General features: G+C 44.3%; 1 protein-coding gene across 1 annotated transcript in view; it reads left to right on the forward strand.

Annotated features, from left to right (window-relative positions):
* Positions 1-15,099, forward strand: part of cdh4 (cadherin 4, type 1, R-cadherin (retinal)) — a 169,623-nt gene that overhangs the window by 62,582 nt on the left and 91,942 nt on the right. Inside the window, exon 2 of the mRNA XM_028405984.1 lies at positions 8,311-8,334. The gene's annotated coding sequence lies outside the window, so the exon portion shown is untranslated. The remainder of the gene's footprint in view (positions 1-8,310; positions 8,335-15,099) is intronic.

The raw sequence follows: 15,099 nt of genomic DNA on the forward strand, positions 1-15,099 counted from the left end.
AAGCAACATCCAGACCACCCCCTGAATTTCCAGTGCCTCCTAGTATCTGTAGTTTTGGTTGACAGTATGACAAACAAGATCTGTGTTGACACGCAAGTTGTGGCTTATGTCTGAATGTGAGTTGCATGTTTTTCCTGGGTGAAATCTCACCTAGACCCGTTTGTGTTTGTCTTTAACTACGGCGGTGATGACAAAATGCATTAAATCACAAAGTTCTGTTCACTAACTTATTGCCAATACATCCACAGTGCAGCCTTGTAGTTTTGAGTGCAGCGCACGTAAGCAATGCTTATCTCTGAAGAAAAGGGGCCTTTAGTGATTACAGTGTATTGGCAGTTGGGTGTATGAAACAGCAGTCTCCTGAAGTGCCCCATTACCTCTGATTTAAAGTGTGTACAGAGCAACAGGCCAAGCAATACAGCCTCTCATCTGATGATCCCAATAGCATTCTGCTCACAGACAGGAGGAACACAGAGTGAAAAAAGATTATAGGAAAGAAAACAGGACATATTCACAAGCCATCTACTAATAATTATATTTTATCATTTATAGATTTTCCTACCTGTATTAGTCAGTATGTAACCTGTAACCTGTAACCTGTATGTAGGTGAACCTACACACCAGGTGTGGTCACATCTGATGGCACTTTACATCAGAACAGTCAAGAGAGGGAGAGTTGTACATCTCCCAGTTTGCCTGCTCCTACCATTAATCATCCCATATTCTGCAGCAGAACACGCTGAGATATCACAGCCTGCCAAATATCATCAGAGTGAAATACACACGGTCACCAAAGCTCCAAAAGCATTTTCCTGTTTGAATCACAAACAATAGCACTCCACAAACATTCTGTTAATCTGTAATGCCAGTCTAAACTCTCAACATGTGGTTTCTCCCTAGCCAAGAGGGAGCCATGACTCATAGCCAAACAAGAGTCTGTCTGTGTGTGTGTGTGTCTGGTGCCTCTCAGCTCAAAGTTTTGGCATTCGTCGCATTCCCAGCAGCAGTCATGTAAAAGTACATTTCTCAGTTACACGAGAGTTATATATTATGCAGTTAAATTTCTTAGGGAAGTCAAACTTTTCACTTCCTGTAATTTAGACGCTAATTACACGGAAGATACACATTTGTTTAATTGATGCAATTTAGCTGAGTGACATTTTATAGAGCAGCTAAGATCAGCTTCACCTTCCTTCACGTTACTGTACTATCTATGTGAACTAGTAGTCCTTTGCTGCACAGAATGTTCATATACCAGCCCACAAGGTTTTATGTTGCACAAAACAGAACAATATTAGTTTGTTATAAACTGCACCTGATGATTAAAAGTGGAGCTCAGTGTCAGCCAAACCAACAAGGCTGGACAACCAGACAGACATGGCAACCTGAAGACACATTACAGTCATGGAGGCTTACAAGTATTTGTGTAGCTCTTACAACAATACTCAAAGATACATACATGATAATCTGTCAGCAGTGGAGCATGCAGAATACACACAAAACCAAGAGTGTTGGACTTCTTATAAATCTGGAGCAATGAATGTAATGAAACCCTACATGTCTGTTAGTCTGCAGTAAAACCTCTTTAGGCAGGGTCCGTGCTTTATGTGCTGCATTGAGGGTTGAATATATGAGTGCACTCTTCACAAGGGCCCTATTACCACAAAACGTTAATGCTCCATGTCGTTGTGCTTCCATTCAGTCACTTCAGTACAATAATTAATCAAAATAAACATACAGCGCTTGACAATAAGGCTTTTATATTCAGCCCTAATCAGACAACTCATTAGGCAGTAATGAGCCGACTCTGCCTGCTCTTGTCGTGTTTGGGGGAACTTTGGCGCATGGGGAGATATGTCTGTGTGTGTCTGTGTGTTAGCACTCACTGATACACATAGGCACACATGCACCCTCATGTACACATTTTTGACACACACACACACACACCAGCCAGCTCTCCTGTAGTCCCACTCCAATTATGGCAGCATCTCACCCGGGAAGAAGCCCACTTACCCTGCATTCACTTTATGAATAATTGATTGTTTGTGCCAGTGTTGTATTTGTAAATACAAGTTTGCGCTCTGATTAATAGTTTTCTAGACATACTCATTTGTTCAATTTGATTAGACTCTTAAATGTATTATTTATTAGCTGAAAATGCTCTCTGGTTGTTAGTCATCACAAGGGCAACAAGAAGATTTGGCATAAGGATGCATCTGCATGCAGACAGACGTCCTCACATCAATCCACCCTTCCACACTCACACACATAGCAGGTGGCAGTCTGTGCAAGAGTGTTTGTGCGAGATTTAGCATGTTGTTCAGCTGTTGTGAACATTCTGACTTTCAGCATGTGTTAGTCTTTAAGACATTCAGTCTAAGTGATCCACATATACTACATGTATTATCATTATCATTTCAATGTAGAAAATTTAGGAAAGGATGTTATCCAGCTGGCAATGTGGAAATAAATTTCATTTTTAATGAGACCTCGAAACATTTTTTTTCTTATGTTGTTGATAAAGGAAATGACTAACTGTGACCTTTTGAGCGACTTGGTAATATGTGGGTGTCTGCATCATCACTGGCTTTCACCGGTTCTTTTCACACAAGCAGTCAGCTTTGTAGAGAAGTTTCAAGTGTATTGGAAGCATTTAAAGAAAAACAAATGAGCACAGTCCAGACATCCATCCATCCATCCATCTTCTACCGCTTATCCGGGTCCACTGTGGTTTCGGCGTATGCGCCGAACAGCAGTGTAGAGTACTTGACCTTCTTACAGTCTCTGGGAGGGGTGCTGGATGGCACCCCAACCGGGGACTCTGTCATCTTGCTGGGAGACTTCAACGCCCACGTGGGCAGTGACAGTAACACCTGGAGAGGCGTGATTGGGAGGAACGGCCTCCCCGATCTGAACCCGAGTGGTGTTTTGTTATTGGACTTCTGTGCTGGGCATGGTTTGTCCATAACGAACACCATGTTCGAGCACAAGGTTGTCCATCGGTGCACCTGGCACCAGGACACCCTAGGCCGGAGGTCGATGATCGATTTTGTAATCGTGTCAGCCGACCTTCGACCTTGTGTTTTGGACACTCGGGTGAAGAGAGGGGCTGAGCTGTCAACTGATCACTACCTGGTGGTGAGTTGGATCCGTTGGCGGGGGAAGAGGCTGGACGGGCCCGGCAGGCCCAAACGTACTGTGCGGGTCTGCTGGGAGCGTTTGGCCGAACCCTCCGCTAGGGAGATCTTCCCACTCCGGGAGAGCTTCACCCAGATTCCGAGGGAGGCTGGAGACATTGAGTCGGAGTGGACTATGTTTTCCACCTCCATTGTCGATGCAGCAGTCCGAAGCTGCGGCCGCAAGGCCTCTGGTGCCTGTCGTGGCGGCAATCCCCGGACCCGGTGGTGGACACCGGAGGTCAGGGATGCCGTCAAACTGAAGAAGGAGTCCTATCGGGCCTGGTTGGCTTGTGGGACTCCTGAAGCAGCTGATAGGTATCGGCAGGCCAAGCGTGCTGCAGCGAGGGCAGTTGTAGAGGCAAAAACTCGGGCCTGGGAGGAGTTCGGGGAGGCCATGGAGGAGGACTATCGGTCAGCCTCAAAGAGATTCTGGCAAACCGTCCGGCGCCTCAGGAGGGGGAAGCAGTACTCTGCCAACACTGTATTCAGTGGAGGTGGGGAGCTGTTGACCTCGACTGAGGGCGTGGTTGGACGGTGGAAAGAGTACTTTGAGGGCCTCCTCAATCCCACCAACACGCCTTCCATTATGGAAGCGGAGGCTGATGACTCAGTGGTGGACTCGTTCATCACCTGTGCTGAAGTTGCCGAGGTAGTCAAAAAGCTCCCCGGCGGCAAGGCACCGGGGGTGGATGAGATTCGCCCTGGGTACCTTAAGTCTCTGGATGTTGTGGGGCTGTCTTGGTTGACACGCCTCTGCAACATCGCGTGGCAATCGGGGGCAGTGCCGCTGGACTGGCAGACCGGGGTGGTGGTCCCTCTTTTTAAAAAGGGGGACCGGAGGGTGTGCTCCAACTACAGGGGGATCACACTCCTCAGCCTCCCTGGGAAAGTCTACGCCAGGGTACTGGAGAGGAGAATTAGGCCTATAGTCGAACCTCGGATTAAGGAGGAGCAATGTGGTTTTCGTCCTGGCCGCGGAACACTGGACCAGCTCTATACCCTCCGCAGGGTGCTGGAGGGTTCATGGGAGTTCGCCCAACCAGTCCACATGTGTTTTGTGGACTTGGAGAAGGCGTTCGACCGTGTCCCTCGCGGCATCTTGTGGGAGGTGCTCTGGGAGTATGGGGTCCGTGGCCCTCTGTTGAGGGCCGTTAGGTCCCTGTATGGCCGGAGCAGGAGTTTGGTTCGTATTGCCGGCAGTAAGTCAGACCTGTTCCCAGTGCATGTTGGACTCCGGCAGGGCTGCCCTTTGTCACCGGTTCTGTTCATAATTTTTATGGACAGAATTTCTAGGCGCAGCGAGGGACCGGAGGGGATCTGGTTCGGGAACCATAGGATTTCATCTCTGCTTTTTGCAGATGATGTTGTCCTGTTGGCTTCATCGAGCCGGGACCTCCAGTGTGCACTGGGACGGTTTGCAGCCGAGTGTGAAGCGGCTGGGATGAGAATCAGCACCTCCAAGTCTGAGGCCATGGTTCTCGACCGGAAAAAGGTAGTCTGTCCTCTCTGGGTCGGAGGAGAGCTCCTGCCCCAAGTGGAGGAGTTTGTGTATCTCGGGGTCTCGTTCACGAGTGAGGGGAAAATGGAGCGGGAGATTGACAGACGGATCGGTGCAGCTTCCGCAGTAATGCGGTCGCTGTACCGGTCTGTTGTGGTGAAGAAGGAGCTGAGCCGGAAGGCGAGGCTCTCGATTTACCGGTCAATCTACGTTCCTACCCTCACCTATGGTCATGAGCTTTGGGTAGTGACCGAAAGAATGAGATCGCGAATACAGGCGGCCGAAATGAGTTTCCTTCGAAGGGTGGCTGGGCGCTCCCTTAGAGATAGGGTGAGAAGCTCAGTCACCCGAGAGGAGCTCGGAGTAGAGCCGCTGCTCCTCCACATCGAGAGGAGCCAGCTGAGGTGGCTCGGGCATCTGGTTCGGATGCCTCCTGGACGCCTCCCTGGGGAGGTGTTCCGGGCATGTCCCACTGGGAGGAGGCCCCGGGGAAGACCCAGGACGCGGTGGAGAGACTATGTCTCTCGGCTGGCCTGGGAACGCCTCGGGATTCCCCCAGAGGAGCTGGAGGAAGTGTCTGGTGAGAGGGAAGTTTGGGTGTCCCTGCTTAGACTGCTGCCCCCGCGACCCGACAGTCCAGACAAGAAAATCAAAAATGATGATCAAAAATGTTTAATTTAGCCACTTGAGAGCAAAGATGACACAACTGGCACATGGACAGGCCACATCGTTATAGTGCTGCTGCTATACATTTCTTTGTAAAAGAGCACTGACAGAATAACAATATTCATTTGAATAGTACATGAAATTATAACTGAGGCTTCATGTCTACATGATGTATTTTGATATGGTCTCTGCACAGGTACCACACTACATGCCCCAGTGTGTCCTCCCCCTGCCATATTTATAACTGACATGACATCTGATTTCTAAAAGCTACAGGAAGAGCAGATTTGTTCCACTCCACGTACTATGTTAAATTGACTCTAAATGCGCTGGTGTATCATTCACATAAAACCCCCTGCGCCTCATTTGTGTTCATGTCAACACAACAGTGAACACAACAGCTGCGCATGTGATGACAAAGCACTTGTTCTCTTGGTGAGATGAGTCCCACACATTTCTGATCAGATAGTACAGTTGTGAGTGGAGCAGATGTTTCTGTTTTTTCACATTTCTTCACAGACACATTTCAAAAACAAACACAAAATATCAGCAGGGAGATGGTCGACTACATGAATCTTGGATGTTTTGAAGGTTTAGACCTGTGACATCATTAACTAGTGGCTGCTCTTGATGATAACATTTTAGGTGACAAGCATCACATGCATACTATAATGTAACTGTTTACGGTTTGTTCTGATTATTTTATTATTATGATTAAGTTGGTGCTACCATAGCAGGTTAGCATACAGAGTTAGCTGCTAATACATGCATATGCTAGGTCATAGTATCACTGAGATCCTGCCAGTAGAATATGCACCTGCAATATATTTGATTGCTTTTTTTTCACAGCAGACATTATGGCACAGCTGCCATGGTGCAGAAACTGAAGCAGCTAACAGGAACTCAACCATTACTTTTCAATCTGCTTAGTTAAGGCTCCTTGCTGGACAGTTGGGTGTTAAACACAGTGCTTGGCTGTAGCATTCCATCATTAAAGATGCACAGTTTGGTGACCTCAACAAACTATTATCCTCAGCCTGATAAAGAACCAATGAATACACACGTAGGTGTGCAAGGCCAGTAATGGAACACCTTAACATGGAGAATTCAAACTTGTGGTTGGTTTAGCTGTTATAGTAGATACAGAGCTGTTGCTGAAAACCTTGAAACCTGTTGCAGAGAGGTTGTGGGCAACAGCCCAGCAACTCAACAGGGTAAGGGGGTCTCACAAAACCGACAGACATGGTGCATCTTTGGTGTGTATACATGTATTTGTGACTCTGTCTGTGTGTGTGTGTGTTACTGTGCTCTTTGGGAGTGCTAGCAGGCCCAGTGAAGAGGGAAGGAAAAGCAGCATTGCTCTGCACCATATGCCAAATATGAGTCTGCCTGCCAATTTGTTGGGGATACTGGCAAGTGCTAGCAAGGCTGAATTCTTGACAGAGGGAGATGAATAATTGAACATGTGCGAAGCGAAGTTCTGTTGGGATGGAGCGAGGTGCCTTTAAACATGGAGAAGGAGAATGAAGACAGACTGTCTACAAGCAAAACTCTCATTTAGATTGTGATGTGTTGGTTTTTATAAAGAAGTCAAGAAGGTGCAGAATATTTAAGCTGAACTTGAAATTATTTGTGGTGAGATGTGAGTAGAAAAACGCATCTGTTTGGCATTGGCATCTGTGCATTTTGATCACATCAGCCACAACCAAAGAGGCCAAACACCGCCATTGATCTTACACATTTGCACTGCAACCACATAACAAAATGAGAATATACAAATGTGTACAGTTTTAGTAGTGTATGGGATTTCTACAGTTTGACGAAGACATTAATTCAATCAGCAAATGCATTTTACAGTCAAATTTTAATTATTTAGCACACACTGCATTTCAGACCTGTGTCCAGTACATGCAACAGCTGAAGACAGACTGTGTGAATGGGGTTCAAGATTTCAAGAAAAAACAAAGGCAAAGGCATAGAAAGCTACATCCAACAGCTGGTTTAGTCAGTGTGAGACACTCATCATGGTTTCAACGGGTGATTATGGAGGATATGAGCCGTTTTCCCAAATGCCCGATATCCTGCATGTTCTCGTATCATTGGGTGTCATCATTTAAGAAAGTTTGTCATTAATCAGAACACTGCCCTCTTCAGCAAATCACAAATTATACACAAAATGCAGTGTGTGTGTGTTTTTGCTGGGAAAGGAACTTAGTTAAAAACAAAGTTATTGTCATGTTCTTAGGACTAAACTACGCCTGACTCCACCACAGAGCTATTCCCCAAAAGGGACATAAGTTTACAAACCAACAGCTTCTGTACCAATGTTCTTTTCAGCTTTTAGATTAAAATGTAAGCAATGAATGCAAAATCGAGCCATGCAGATTGCTTCTGATCAAATCTCACTAAGCAACTCAAATAGAGGACACAGGAAGGGCAGGCAACCGGAGAAAGCCGTCAAGAGCCTCCACAGCTGCCTCTCTACTCTTTGTCAACCAGCTGTGTTGCCAAGGTCGGAATAAATACCACCCACAACGATGTACATAAGTGTGAGCAATGTGCATATGCAATATCCTGCAATGCTCCTGTGTTTCAATGAGTGAGCACAAGAGCAATATAGACATCACAACAAGCGTTTGAAGATAATGATGAATCCCACTGCTTGAGGCAATGACAAGAAGAATAAGAGAGAAAACAAACTGTATTCTGGTTAAATGTGCCGCCCGGATAATAGACAGAGACAAATGTGAGCAACTACACAGTTGTGACAGCAAATTTTCTGTGTTGTGTGCATGTCAGTGTCCGGCTATCGCATGTGACTTTCCATTACTCTTGAAAAATTGATCTATTTTGTTCTCTTGCTTAATGGTGACTTTAGTATTGCAGTGCCACTTTTACTGAAAACCTATTATCTTCTAATCGTCGTCTTCTCTTTTTCTTCTCCCCCATCACCCCCCTCTCTGACAGATACCACCCTGTCCAGTGAACGTGGTAAGTACCGCAGCAGTCACACGCTGTCTTGATTTAAAGCCATCTGTGCATGGAGTCCACCAGCGCCAGCACATCGCTTGTTTGTGTTGATGTGGAAGGAACCCTTCTCAGATGTTCGCTGCAGTGGGGGAGTATCCAGCCACAAACATCATTTGCATCACCAGGAAGCTATTTTTCTCTCCATCACATTGCATGTCACAGCAAATGTTGAAACGAGGAGAGAAACATCAAGCAAAGGCAATTATGAAAGCAGCATCCACAGACACATGTGGCCAATCAGAATCTGAATTTGGCATATTTTCTCTGCATGCATTTTGCCTCGACCTACTTAGTCAATTTACCCCCTTTTGGCTCCAATAGTATTCAATAAGGAACCAATAAAAGGCTCAGTTTTTACTTAGTCTCTTTCCAGCTTCAGTAGAACACATTTCTGTGTAGTCTAAATAGAGAGTAGATGGTTTCCCCCACTGTGGCTCATTTTATTTAGAATTTGACTACCGTCTGTTGTGCCATTATTAATGGCTTCCTGTGCTTGGAGAAACACTTTAATCCCTTCATCAAACATGTTGAAAGAGGGAGTCCATCTGCAGCACTTGCTTTGTTTATATCTTTTTTTATGTGTGTTTGTGTGTGTGTGTTTATGTTTGCAAATGTGTGTGCTATCACTAGGCATCTGGTTTTGTGTGTGTGTGAGAGAACCTGTGTCAGCCAGTTAGCTTCTATAATATTGCTATATGTGCCCATGGATGCCCCCCTTCATACATGCTATCATCAGATTGTCAGTGTAGCACTGACACCAAAAAGCCATCTTGCTGAACTTGCCACTCCACGAAGGATGAGGCTTTGGGGCGAGCTGTCGAGCCAAATTGGTGTGTTGCAATCACACAGTGTAGACAAAACACCACATGCTGTGTGTCTGGTCTTTGAAACCTCAAAGTGGCAGGAGGGGAGAGCAGTGTAAAGTTGTGGTTCACATCAAGCACTTGAGGTTTATTTTTGTGTGTGCCTGGTTAAGCTCAGGAGGAGATGATGATAATCAGCAGGACAGAGTGATCAATTTTTCATTGTCAAGCTCAAGAATGCCACACTATTTTCAGTCCAGTTGGACCTGAACAAAGCGCAGGCGATCAGAAGTCACAACAAAGAAACTTGAAATTTGTATTAATTCCCAGTGTTATCCTTGATTTTGACCTCACCTCTGCCTTTCTTAACTGCCCTGCTGCTCTCACATTAAAACATACGCATGAGTTCTTTTTCTCCCACACCTACTTTTCCTTTTTGTACTGCTGAGTAGACACATAATGTGAGTGATACTCCACAATGAAAGGCAAAAAAAGAAGAGAGAAGTAATGAATGGATTAAAAAGCAGATGAGAGAGTGAGAGGAAGCAATATTAGGGCAAGGTCTGTGTGCCCTTGGTCCCTTTATAAAACACAGTCAGCAGGAAGCAATCCAGTAGATGCTGTTTAATGTGGGTTTTCGTTCGGCTTTCATAAGTGTGTGTTTTTGGAGGAGAAACATATATAAACATTCACATTACACTGCTGTGCAAAACCATACACGTGAGCTCTTTCCTTGTTTTTTAACAAGCTCTCTGTGCTCCCCTAGCAGTGATGGGGTGTGTTTGGAGCTGTCTGATAGGCCTCCTTAAACGTGAAGAGGCTGCTTGGCGCATCCTCTCCTGGTTTAATTGGCTGAACCTGAGGCAGGAGAGCAAGGTGTAATTGTGATAAGAGAAAACGCTGTGCTTGGCTGGTTTTAGTGCACTTATCTATAATCTCCAGATTGATTATGGTTTTTCTGCCAGCAGTGCAAATTGTTCAACCACATCTGTGGCACTGAAAACTACCTTAACTCTGTCTTACCCAGTATACCTATGCTGGGCTATACATAGTAACCACTGACTTGCAGTTTATCACATCAGGGTGTACATCAGAGTACAATTAGCACATCAAATACAACCTTTATTCATGTTCAACATACAGATAGGATGTTCCTCTTTCATTTCATCTGTATACCACATACTGTGTGTGTAACCTAGCAGTTTAATTCATTTGTTATTGCCTTCCCATATCTATAAAAACTCACCTTTGCACACAAGTCACCCAATATGTACACACATTAAAGCACATTCCATGCAATTAGCCATAGCAACCCTCCATAGCAAGATGGAAGCATGCCAGAAGAGTCTGTTTTTCCTATCTGTGTTATGTTCAATGTCATCGTATAACTGTGCTGCCAGAAAACCCACGCTAATACTGATAGAACTGAGTTTGAAGTACACAAGAAAAATAGGGGTTACAGCACATAACCACTGCTAGTAAACAGTGCAGCGTAAAGGCTATCACCTATCAGTTCAACAGTTCAACTATCAGTTTAACGACTGAGATCTGTTTGGAATATATCTTTGCTTGTATATGCATTCCCTTCTGTTCTTCTGACGTTGTCCTCTTCACACTCTTATCTTTCTGATCCACGATGCTGTAGTCTCATATCGGACCCATAGACCAGATTTAGATATAGATCAGAGTATGGGTTAGATATGACGCCTTCACAAAGTTAAACTTATGTTACGTATCATTTTCTTCCTTACCATGGTAATAGGTCTTGATCAGCAGACCGTACTCACACAGTCACAGTGGAGTGCTGGTTGCTTCAATTACCTTAAAGATTCTGTCACTACTTGTACTTTTTAATTTGATGTTATTCTGATCAGACAACAGAGAACAACCAGTAGAAACACATAAAATATAAGAAAATGCCTTGTCATAAAAAAGTCAATCCTTAATGTGAAAGTAACGTTTTGACTATAGATTTTATTGTTTGATGTTCCACATGTAAAGTCAGTACATCTGCACCAGATGAAGGTATTGAAATGGTTTGTGTAGTCTCTCTCTCTATATCTCTCTCTCTCTGCCCCCATCCTTCTTTTTCACTGGTTTTGAGTAGTGGTTGAGGCTGAAAGAGCAGCTAATGGGCTGCGAAATGTCTCCAAAGTTAGAACAACAACAGAAGCTAATGTCTCAAAGCACCTGTGAAACAACACAAATAGCAAAATAATCCTGACAGTGCAAAGAGAAGATGAGGGGGGGGGGGGTGTCAGAGAGGCCATTTTTGTCAATCTAATTGTTGCGATGCTTTTCTAGTGGCCTTGGTGAAATGGCATAATTGCCTGCTAGAATGGATTGAACTGCACTGTTGGCTGCACTCTGTAGGGTTTCCTTTTGCTATGTAATGCAAGATTCTGGACGTAGCTCAACTGTGTTCTGACATTTGCTGTTTCAATCTATCAGCTGCAGAGCACTGTGCTTAGTGGGGTAAATTCAAGGCTCAGGGTTATTGACAGGCCATTGTGAATTATGGCAGTTTGCAATTTTTATGGGACAAGTTGATTTACCTGCATGCAACCAGGGAGTGATTGCTGCAAGTGAACTAAAAGATGTAATTTCACAGGTTTGTTCATGCTGCTAATTGGAACGTGTTTATTTGTGCTTAATAATTTAAGCATGTAGGTGTTTTATTGTACAGAAAGGGTAAGGACCAGTGTGTTGACTGGATCAGTAAGAAGCTGGGTTTAATACAATTCTTGATCATTCACAAGTTCCTTAACATGAAGTGAAGCATGCAGCCCTTTCTGCTTCTCTTCCCCACTCCATGCCAATTAAAGCTGTTTTTCTGCAGCAGATCTTGAGCTGATGAAGACAGCCACTAAGAGCTCTTGAAGTAAAGTCACACAGGGCCTGTATGGCAGATGGTTTGAGCAAGAGTGTGTGCAGAAGAGAGAAAGCAGCAAAGAAGGAAACAAACAAGCATAAAAATGGCAGCTTGTCTCCAGCGAGAAGCCTCCTATTTTCTACCCAATTTACGACACAACATTTTCAAATTTTCAAACTTTTCCTCCAAAATGCTGTCAAACCTGTAGGAGACTAAGGAAAACAGAAGATTTTGTTCTGTGAAGGGTTTTTTGCACCCATCAAGACAGCTCAAGTATTTCTATATATAAAAAAACTGCTGAGAGCTGCTTGATTTGGTGGCTTTGACCAGCTCTCCCAGACTGGAAGCAGGCTTTGCTTCGGCCTTTGGCTACAGGAGAGAGGAGAGTGCCTAATGGCTACAAGTCTGACTTTCCCCCAGTGGAGTACATGTTTCAAAATGAGTAAGGTTTGATCAGTATTTTCTAAAGAAATATGTTATGATGCAGATGAGGGCAGACAGGAATGTTGCTGGAACCAATGCAGACTAAAGCTATGTGCTGAGCTTCAGAGCATACAAATGAGGAGGCGAAAAAAATGTTTCTTCAGTTTCAGATCAGTATAGTGTGCAATTCAGCGTGCTTCTGTTGTGAAACAACATGCTGCTCACTTTATGTTGTGGGTCCTTGCATTATGTAAAATGAGTTCCTATCTCTGCACCTGCTATGTCTGCCATCATGTATATTTGACCAATTAGTTCTCATCTCATTTTAACACCCAGACTGAGACTAATGAAGCTACATTTCCCGGGGTTAATTATACCAACATTATGTGATATTATAAGGAACAGGAAATGGCAAAGCGCACTTTAGTATCTCTCCCTTTCATCATCACCTCCCGCTGTGGGAGACTTTCCCCTCTGCAGCTCTCACTTTAAATATCTCTCCTCCGCTCTGTGCTTTCAGGCACATCCTCCCCATCTCTCAGTGATGAGCCTGCATGGCACTGTAGCATTAAGAGCCTGTGAGACAAGGCTGGTCCAGGCAAATCCCTACACAAATTAGAGTGCAGGGACCATTATTAAAGCCAATTGCCACTGCCTGCTACCAACAGTTAAATTACAACGTCTCCTGAACAAAAAGGCGAGAGGCTTTTTTATACCTGCTTTTTCCCTCCCTGGCAGATCGGCATGGTGGAGCGAGTGCAGCTTTGGAACTGTGTCATTCTTCAAGATCTGGGGTGGAGTTATAGTGGAATTATAATGTACTATGGAGCTGACATTCACATCACGCCTGGCCCTCAAATAGGCGTGCTCATGATTGGCACCCAGGTTTGCGCAAAGAGCATTAAGTTTCTTCGTTAAAAGGCCTGATATTTGTGCTACACATTACACCTCAGACACTCAGCTTCTCAAAGGCGCATGGAATACTCAAGTTTGCTTTCATGTGAAGTATACTGAGGCGATTTCTGTGCTGGCTTTTAACTCTTGAATTTGGTGCTTTTCTCTGTCAAATGGGTATTTCAGCTGGAACGATTTGCCTGTCAATCACAACTATCTCCCAGTATTCCTAACATGCACAGATTACTTTGCTTACGGAATCTGTGTGTGTGTGTGTGCAGGCTTTGTTCATGTTTGTGTGTGTGAGGTGGGGTGGATGGGCGTGCACGTGTGTATGCATGTCAGACATTTTGTTGTAACTACTAATCTGTCACTTCTATAAGATTACTGCAGGAGCTGCCTCCATGCAGCGCATGTCAACATCCCAGTTGACAGAACCTGCTGAGTTCCTGTTTCTTTGACGTTTATTCTAACTGCACTTCCCTCTATGTTACCAAATTACTTTAATCGACCCTAACTTGACATATTAATATCATTTAAACTCTTTCTGACTCACTACGGTGCCGCTGTACTGGATTTTTCCAGCAAATTTGGTATGTAGAGCACATCCAGTCTCACTGGGGCTTTTTCCATTAACGACATAACACTGTTGTGTAATTATTGCTCATCTGCACTTGAAAGTAGATACCATTAGAAGCTGAAGAATTCATCAGTGATATTGCTACAGTTAAGAACTTTCCAGTTATTATGTTAACATGCACATGCAGGGACTTTCTGGCTCTGAATATATCATTTCAAATTGTTAAGCCTAATGTTTGGATAATGCATATAAACTCCATAGTTGTATGGCTGCTTCACACAAGATATTCATGTTCTGATATTGAGGGTGAAGACACAGAAATAGCTTAATGACTACAATGTAATGCAATGTAAAGCTTTTTAACAGAGAGAGTGAGAACTGTGGAACACACTGTATTCTCCCTGGAAAAGAAAAAAAAAATGAAACGTTTTTCTGTGAAGTATGAAGAGGTGTATTTTTTTCACCTATGACAAACTCTAATTAGGGCCCGAGCACTGAATGGTCGGTTTGACACAGGATTATGAAAATTGGCACACATATGTATCACCTCAAGACGCACAAAAAAGTCTCTTGGACCCCCCCCCTCCAAACCCAACAGGAATTCCGCCATTTTAAAGTGGCCATTTTTGGTGATTTGTGACCCTGCTACAAAATTTTCACGCCTCGCATACTTCATCGAATTAAGCTGAAAGTCACTGTGTCCACTCAGGACACCATAGGGAATAGACGCATTCCAAAACTCCAAAAGTCTGGCGGTGTGGCCGGGGCGTGGCCTCAAAGTTTGGCGATTTCACAGGAAACAGGAAGTCACTATAACTTCTGTGTTTACTGTCCGATCTGTACCAAATGTCACATGTATGATCACAGTCTGACCCTAAACACATCTATACAACAATATTGAGGTTTTGACAGAGTGCCACCTACTGGCTACACAAAATGTTGTGTTTTCATAGGTTTTTCAGCATGCCCCCCTGGCCTATTTTGGCTAGGCTCATGAAAATTGGCACACATATGTGTCACCCAAAGACGATTTGTGACCCTGCTACAAAACTTTTCACGCCTCGTATACTTCATCCAATCAAGCTGAAAATCACTGTGTCCACTCAGGACACCTTTGGGAATAGACGCATTCAAAAACTTTTTCAAAAGTATTA

The sequence above is a fragment of the Parambassis ranga genome, chromosome 5, assembly GCF_900634625.1.
Source record: "Parambassis ranga chromosome 5, fParRan2.1, whole genome shotgun sequence".
Lineage (NCBI taxonomy): Eukaryota > Metazoa > Chordata > Actinopteri > Ambassidae > Parambassis > Parambassis ranga.